Raw genomic sequence first — 8275 nt, 5'->3', positions numbered from 1 at the left:
AATTCTGCAGAAAGACAACCATAGCCGTCACTGTCATGCGATCTTCGTGGTGCTGTTCAATTACTCATGTCTATAGCTAAGGGCGACAGTCACTACTTTCCATCAGGTGGGCCATCAGCTTGTTTGCTTTTCAAGTCGTATATAATAAGTTTGTCACAACATACGAGTAGGTACTTGGCTTGTTTGCTAAATGAATATGAATAAATTTATTTCCTTTTTTATACCACAAAGGTGGCAAGCATACAGCCTGTCTGATGATAAACGGTCACTGTAGCCTATGGGCGCCTGCAACACCAGGGGTAAATGTAAATGTAATGTAAATGTCGCATTTTCATTTGTAGCAATAATTCTATTTGTGTTCACATGTATCCTAATAAAGCATAATAAACCCCACACAATTGTATATAGAATCGTTACATGTATCAGCAGGCTCACCAGTCACCAGGGAGCTATAACTTAAGCGAACGCGCCAGATCAAAAAGTGCCTCCGGCGAGTGTCCGACGGCCGAGCGATTTATACATCGCCCGCACTGCGATACTGATATCGACATAGTGAAAAATAATGGCATTTCAATGGACTTTATGGGGGTTATTGCGTTTCAGTTTTATGGGGATTTTGGAAGAATTGATAGCGACGAATAATTTTGTATGTTGCAGTAAATTCCGTTGATATAGTTGGAGCTTTTTTTATTGTTTGTAAATGGAACGAAAATTCAGTCCGTGTTAATAGGTTACGTTTTGCGAGGCGAGGATTAAGTCGGGTGAGTTAACTCGTCGTGACAAATAGCGGGAGTTATCTTAAAAAATCAGTACTGACATATGTTAATTAAGCTTAAATCTGCTAGTTATATATTCTTTTTTAACTTTTATTCTCTGCTAGTTGTTCTATAGATACTCTAGCTCCACCTTCAAACAAAGAAAATATTGCTGCTTCACTTTAAAATGGACCTTATACCGTGGAAATAAGAAAACAAGTATCATGTCTCGAATCGAGTCCCTCTCTCGTGCAAGGAGGAACGGTCATTTTCGATTACATATAATATTGACGACAAGAGATGACAATATGTGTTTATTATAAGAGCGGGAGATAATTTTATCAAGCGGATGCAGTGGTTAGAATGGATCTAGTGGCGGTGATAACCTATTGCGAGGCGAATACGAAATTGTGATATGTTCGTTTGACTTTGATGCGCTTGCGCTGGATGGCATTATGCTGAAGGTATCATATCTTATTGACATAATAAAATCGTAACTAAATCTCTCTAGTTTCTTACAGAAAAAAATATTACTTTTTTTTTATACCACTGTGGTAACAAACAAGCATACGGCCCACCTGATGGTAAGTGGTTACCGTAGCCTATGAACACCTGCAATACCAGAGGTATTACGCGTGTTGCCGCCCCTGAAGAAACCTCTTTACCCCCCTTTTGAAGAACCCCATGCTATAGTCTCTTGGGAAAACATCGGCAGGGAGCTCATTTCACAACCTGAGTATTCGTGGGAGGAAACATCTCTGAAACCGCGCAGTACGCGACCATTGAGGTTGTAGGACACGAGGATGAACTCCCTGTCGATAGCGAGCCGTACGATGGTAAAAAGTGGCAAAATTACATTAGGGTACTTAATAAAATCTTGTAATAAAGTTCCAAAATTTACGTACGAAATTACAAGAAGGTGGTTGTTAATGTATATAATATTGGTAGGCATTTATGTAACGCGAAAACTCAGGCTATGAAATAAGGTACTTCTAAAGTACTAAGGTTTTCTCTTGTTCTTCTATATAAGTATTAAGACGTTTCAGGTCAACAACGCGCATGTATCACCCCTGGTGTTGCAGGCGTCCATAGGTTTAAATAACTATTTACAAACAGATGGACTGCATGCTTGTTTGCAATCTATATGGTATAAAAAAAATCACTTAAAATAGATGACAGAGATAGTTATTTGCTTACTGAAAATTACAGTGTACTTACAATTTCATTAATAATTTTATTATAATAAAAAAAAAATATTTCTTATCAAGTAATATAGAAAATTCTATTGAATATGTATTTATTACATGGAATTATCAAAATCATTATTAATATTTCATAGTTAAAGTTGCCGAAACATGAAAGGCTAATGAATGAATGAATGAATGAATGAGTATACTTTATTTGTTTTATACAATATAGGAAATAAGCAAACACAGCGATGTTAATGCTAACATGGAGTAAAAAGAATATCTTATATGTTAATTCAGGATATGATTCATCTGTGAACCAAATTTCATCCAAATTTACCATTTATCATGAATGAGCAGGTAACAAATAATCAAACGTCGTTACAAACGGTACAAGTGGTATGATTTTTTATTTATTTATGTAGGTATACTTACATACTGCATAAAGCAGTTCTGACAAATTTAATTGGGCCATAAAATATAAACACGGCCGTAATAATTTGTGTTGTCCGATCGATAACAAGCGTTAATTATTATTCGTGATCATTGAATAACAGATACGGGCAACGCTAGTGAGCTGCGGCTCGGATATCTACATGTACTTGCCACCTTATCTTTGGCGGCGTCCATTCAAACCCGAGTGTGGACCATTCATTTGATTCGACCTAAATATAGTATCTAAAATTACGTAAACAACACATGGCGAAATCTGGGATGCTCGGTTTTAATTGATGTTAAAAAATACGCAAATTTTCTCAATTGGTATTTTTTTATTTTATTGTGTTAATAACTATTATATGATAAAATAACTATTAACAATAGTTATGATTGAAGATAGTTTTTATATATTAAAATTACCTAGTAGATTATACCTACTATAGGTACATAGAGCATAAATAAAAGTACCTAGTATTTTTGGTTATTTCGTCATAGTCGTAGAATACTGACGGATCTGACAAAGATTACATATAAAGATCCGTCAGTATTCTACGACTATGACGATTTGATTATAATTATTTTGATTACTCTATATTATTCTACTATTATTATTCTACTATTATTATTATTATTTTATTATATTATTTATATTTTATTTATATTATGATTCTACTAACATTACTATGTGCGTGACTGCCAACGCTTGAAGATTGACCAGCACTATTACTACCAGAAGTTCCACAAACTTTTATACTGAAACTGGGATAAAATAATAGAATTATTTATTAAATCAAATAACTAATAATATGGACTTCTGCAAGATAATACTTAGTTCAATAAAATATTTACTATTACTTTACTTTTTAAACATTATGTAGCTGTGATGCGGGCAAGACATTAAAAATAATGGTGTTAGGTTTAATAATATAAAAATAAAGATAAATCTCTATTAACATTTCAAGATTAGGTATTTTTATGAATAAACATAGAAAAATTCTTATTTAATTATATAAAATGGAAGAAGTGGTTTTGTTTATTTCTTAGTCATCGGGGTCTTTGCGGCTCAACCAATGCCCACAAAATTTAGAAAATGCTTCTGATGCAACATGCAAAAGAAGACAGTCTCATCTTAGATTTATATTGACTGAGTGACTTGGGAGTTGCCATAGCTGGCCATGTATACCAATGAGAGAAAGACTTTAATTTATCTTTATTAATATACCTGTTACATCTTTATTTATTATTTCCACGCACATTACAATCTCAATCAATTCGCCATATTTTTCTTTTTTTTTTATACTCTATAATTTACACTTTGTGTTTGTGGTCTAATAGCGTTGTCGTATATATTATATATTAAATCAATACGTGTCGTAGAATTATAGAAAATGTACTAAATAAGAATAAAACCTAATAATTTTGTGGTCCCATACCGCTTGTGACCTTGGGATTGTTAATTAGTTACTTAATATATACCTATATTCACCTTATTCCATTAAATTTCTTCCAAAGTAGATACTAAATAATAAAATTACATTTATTTAACAGGACTTTTAAACAACTGCCCTTTAAAACAAAGAAGAGTAAGCAATTCGATTAATTCCCACCGAATGTAACGACTTCATTGCATTCTCAGTGGATAAAATATGGAGCCAACACTTTATTACTCAAATTTAATTGAATGGTAAAAGAAACGCGACGAGCACGAAAGAGACAATATAGTGCTGTCAAAAATTCTCTCGAGGTGCTAAGGGCCCTGTCAAATGTGTGTTGCGAGAAAAGAGATAGAAATATAAATATTTATGTTGCGCAAACGAGAGGGTAAACGTGAAAGATGATTGTGTACGAGAAAATTTCCATTTTATCTATAAAGATCTGCGCATTAATCGAGTGGAGTGCGAATGTTTTGCGTACACGTGTTAATTAACGATTGATTAATGATTACTGGCTACTGTCCATTAATTTAACGATAAAAATCATTATAGAATATTGATCATAAGATCAATGAAAGGATCAAGGTTATAGATGGGCCGTAAATATTTTTGTTAATATTACATAGAGGAATTAAGTAATCGACTAGTTTGTTTTTATGATTTATGAATAAATAAAATTAATACGTCTGTCCATTTCCATCAGGTTATTTATGAAATGAAACAATCATTGTGGATTAACAAAATAACGTGCAGGTTAGATATTTATCCATTATTCCATTAGTAATATTATAAAATTCTATAATAAAAATAAAATAAAATAAACAAAACAAAAACATATTAATGGTTGCATATTACCTAACTAACAACAAAAATTACCTAATTACCTAGCACCTAAAAGTGAGCGTGTACAAAGGAAATTATGACACTTAAAGGTTCTATAACCAATCCATAAATTGTCCGGTGAATTATCTCATCCCTTAAACTGATAGTATTAAAATTAAAACATTAAAATCCATACATACAAAAAAAAATATGTCTACTGGAAGAAAAACCTGTAAAACCATGCATATATTATATATATACCATATATATATATGCAAAATTATTTAAAAATCATTACGATACAAAAGCAAGTTCAAAAGCGTTTGTAATAAAATTAGTCAACACTTTTTTTGCACATATTTGGACATATATTTAAATAATACCAACAGGCAATATATTTCTATCTAAATTTAAATAGATTTATATAATATCAGTAGACAATGTATACACAAATTGGATAAAATTGCTAACAAAAAATCAAAGAAAATAATGAAAAAATACATATTATTAATGTGTATTAGAGGTTTCTACAACCATACTATGAATGTGGTGCTTCATAGAAATATTTATCCAGGATGATCAGCTTACTTTGACGTTTTACAAATAGGTAATACCTGTGCATGCGCTATTTCCAAGTATTAATTAGAAAACTATAAATATTTATGATTCTATAAACGTGCGACATCTTCAGAGGATCTTGATTTATAATTAAAATTAAAGGTACGAAAATGCTATAAATGTATTGTAAAATATTAAAAATAATTAGAAAGTAACTCTTTAGTTTGCAGTAAAAATAATAAGAGGACATTAAAATAATGTTTCTTTGTTTTTACAAAAGGCATCCTAATCTAAATACCTTAATACTATATCCTTAAAAATGTCAAAGTATGAGAAGTACCATGAGCATTAAAGTCTCGATGCTGTTCATGTCTAGAGGCGATAATTATTATTTTCCTTTAAGTTAGTCACTTACATTATATAGATAGACTGTCCCCATACAAATGCTTCGACAAAGCGGGTAAATTTTTTCATACAATTTTACGTGATAAATGGTTGTGAGTAAATCCTTTATAACTTCTTTATTATGTTTTATAATTTTTGCATTTTTTTAATGCGTAAAAACTCATTTTATTTATAAAATATAGTTATGACAAGATATTATGAGCGTAAGTATACAGAACATTGACAAAAAAAAACAGATCAGCTAATTAATTATTAATCAATTAACTGACAAAAAGTTGACCTGTTTTTGAGACTCCATGCTCTATCTATATAATCAAGGTTAATCATTAGTTAGTGTCTTTGCCATTTATTGTTGAATTAAAAAAGCAATCACTTACAGAAAACCTGGAATTTATTCTTATTTATTATCAAAGTTTGTTTACGAGGTCTGTCCGGAAAGTTCGTATAAAAGTGTTCTGGAATGCGAGAAAGAGGAGTGGGGAGGCCAGGTAAGCGCAGGACCCCTTCCTTATGTCCCTAACAATGCTTCAGTTCTGGTCTGACCGCCGTGCGGTGCGAACTGGCTTGTCACGCCATCTGTGAAGTTACCTCTTAACGAAACCCCGTTGGCATGGAGCCCGCTTCCGTTGAAGAGCAGCGCGTCGTAATCAAGTTTCTCTCGAAACTCGGCAAGAATGGCCGTGAAATTGATGTCGAATTAAAATCCCAAAGCAAAGAGTGGAAGACATCCGGGGAACCACGAACAAAAAAATCAAGAAAATCCCGCTCAAATGTCAAGACAATGTTGATTGTTTTTTTCGATGTTCGGGGGATTGTCCATCAAGAATTCGTCCCTCCAGGCCAGACAGTTGATGAAAATTCTACGTCGATGTGCTCAGACGCCTCAAAGCTCGTGTGGCACGAGTTCGTCCAGAATTGGCGCGAGAGGGGCGTTGGATTCTTCACCACGACAATGCCCCTGCCCACACCTCTCTTGTTGTCCGTGAGTTTTTGAGTAAAAATTCCATTACGGTGACCGAACACCCCCCCTATTCGCCGGATTTGGCCCCGTGTGACTTCTTCTTGTTCCCAAAAACCAAATTGGTACTTCGGGGGCGGCATTTGGGGGACATAAATGAGATAAAAAAAGCTACGACGGGGCAGCTGAGAAACCTACAACCAGAGGACTTTCAAGGAGCCTTCTCACAGTGGAAACGGCGTTGGCACAAGTGCATTATGTCACAGGGGGAGTACTTTGAAGGGGATAAAATTGATTTACCTGAATAATTGTAAAATAAAATTTTTAAAAAACTTTTATACGTACTTTCCGGACAAACCTCGTATATCAGCAACATTTATCATTGTTTCTTACTCTAGGCTGAGCATGTCCTGTTAATTAATATTGTTTTTATACATATTGTTTATTAAATAATTATAAAAGTACCAACAACAACAATTATATAAATGTAATAGCTAGTATAGTATTATATTATCTGTGGTAATAGCAAGCATATTCCAGAGGATTCAGTTCTCAGGAATTATAACACGTTGGGTATCATAGTCGTTGAAACGTATTCTGTAATGTCATAGTTGACGATTATAATTTACCCACAAATTAATAATCTACTTAGTAAACACCATGTAAATTCATACACAGAAGTCAATATTGTTAGCGGTATGTATGTAGGTACGCTAAGTATCTACACATGCTATAGTATAGATTTTTTTAATGGATGATTTTTTTTTATTGGTAGTAAATGGAATAGTAAAACGGTGAAAATTTGAGGTTGTATGTATTTTTCAATGCTAAATCATAATAAAATAAAAATGGAAAAATCTGTCAAAAAAATAAAAAAAAAAAAATTTGGGGAGGGTCACCCTTATCAATATAAATATATCAGAAAATATTTATATATATTTATATTTATTTATATTCATATTTCATTTCATTTTATTTCCCCGCCTGTGCTAACGGGATACGCTGGCGGGGCACCAGTGAAGGGTGATCGATGAGGACGAAAACAGGCCAGTTAGCCCATCATGATGAATTCATCAGGAATTAATCATGATAGTTTCCAGAAGGAACTGCGAGGAGGTCGACCTGGTTGGGTATATTGCTAGCAATGGGATTCTCAGTCTCCATTACTAACAATCCCTTTTCCCCCAATGGATGATATTGGAATGGTAACTTTATCTGTGCTAATAGTACACGCTGATGGGGTACTAGTGAGGAATGATAGGCGAGAATGAAATGGCAGGTCAGTTAGCCCACGCGACGAATATACCTGGAATTCAGTACGTTGGTTTCCAGGGTAGACCTCTTGGAGGATGCTAATAATTTTGATTTCAGCCTATGTAATTAATTATTATTTGTGATACTTACTGATGTTAACTGATGAAATTAAACCGAACTATTACTAAACGGAAAAGAAGGAGGGTCTCATTTTATAGGTATTTTTTTTGTTTGCTATCTCATAACTACGACAGTTGTAAAATGATTTGGAAAATTCCTTTTTTTATTTGAAAAGATATGGTCACAGAGTGATGTTATAGAAATCTTATCAAATTCGGTTTAGTACTTTAGTTTACAAATAAAAATAGATATATAATATATTTGCATTACTTATACAGAATTGGCACAAAATTGGTATATAGGTACTAAGTCCCGATAGTGTATTTAAAACATAGACTTAATACA

Source organism: Galleria mellonella, unplaced genomic scaffold (assembly GCF_026898425.1).
Source record: "Galleria mellonella isolate WM207_F2 unplaced genomic scaffold, CSIRO_AGI_GalMel_v1 utg139, whole genome shotgun sequence".
In the NCBI taxonomy this organism is placed as follows: Eukaryota; Metazoa; Arthropoda; class Insecta; order Lepidoptera; family Pyralidae; genus Galleria; species Galleria mellonella.
The sequence above is the reverse complement of the archived record's forward strand: the minus strand, read 5'-3'. Positions refer to the sequence as shown.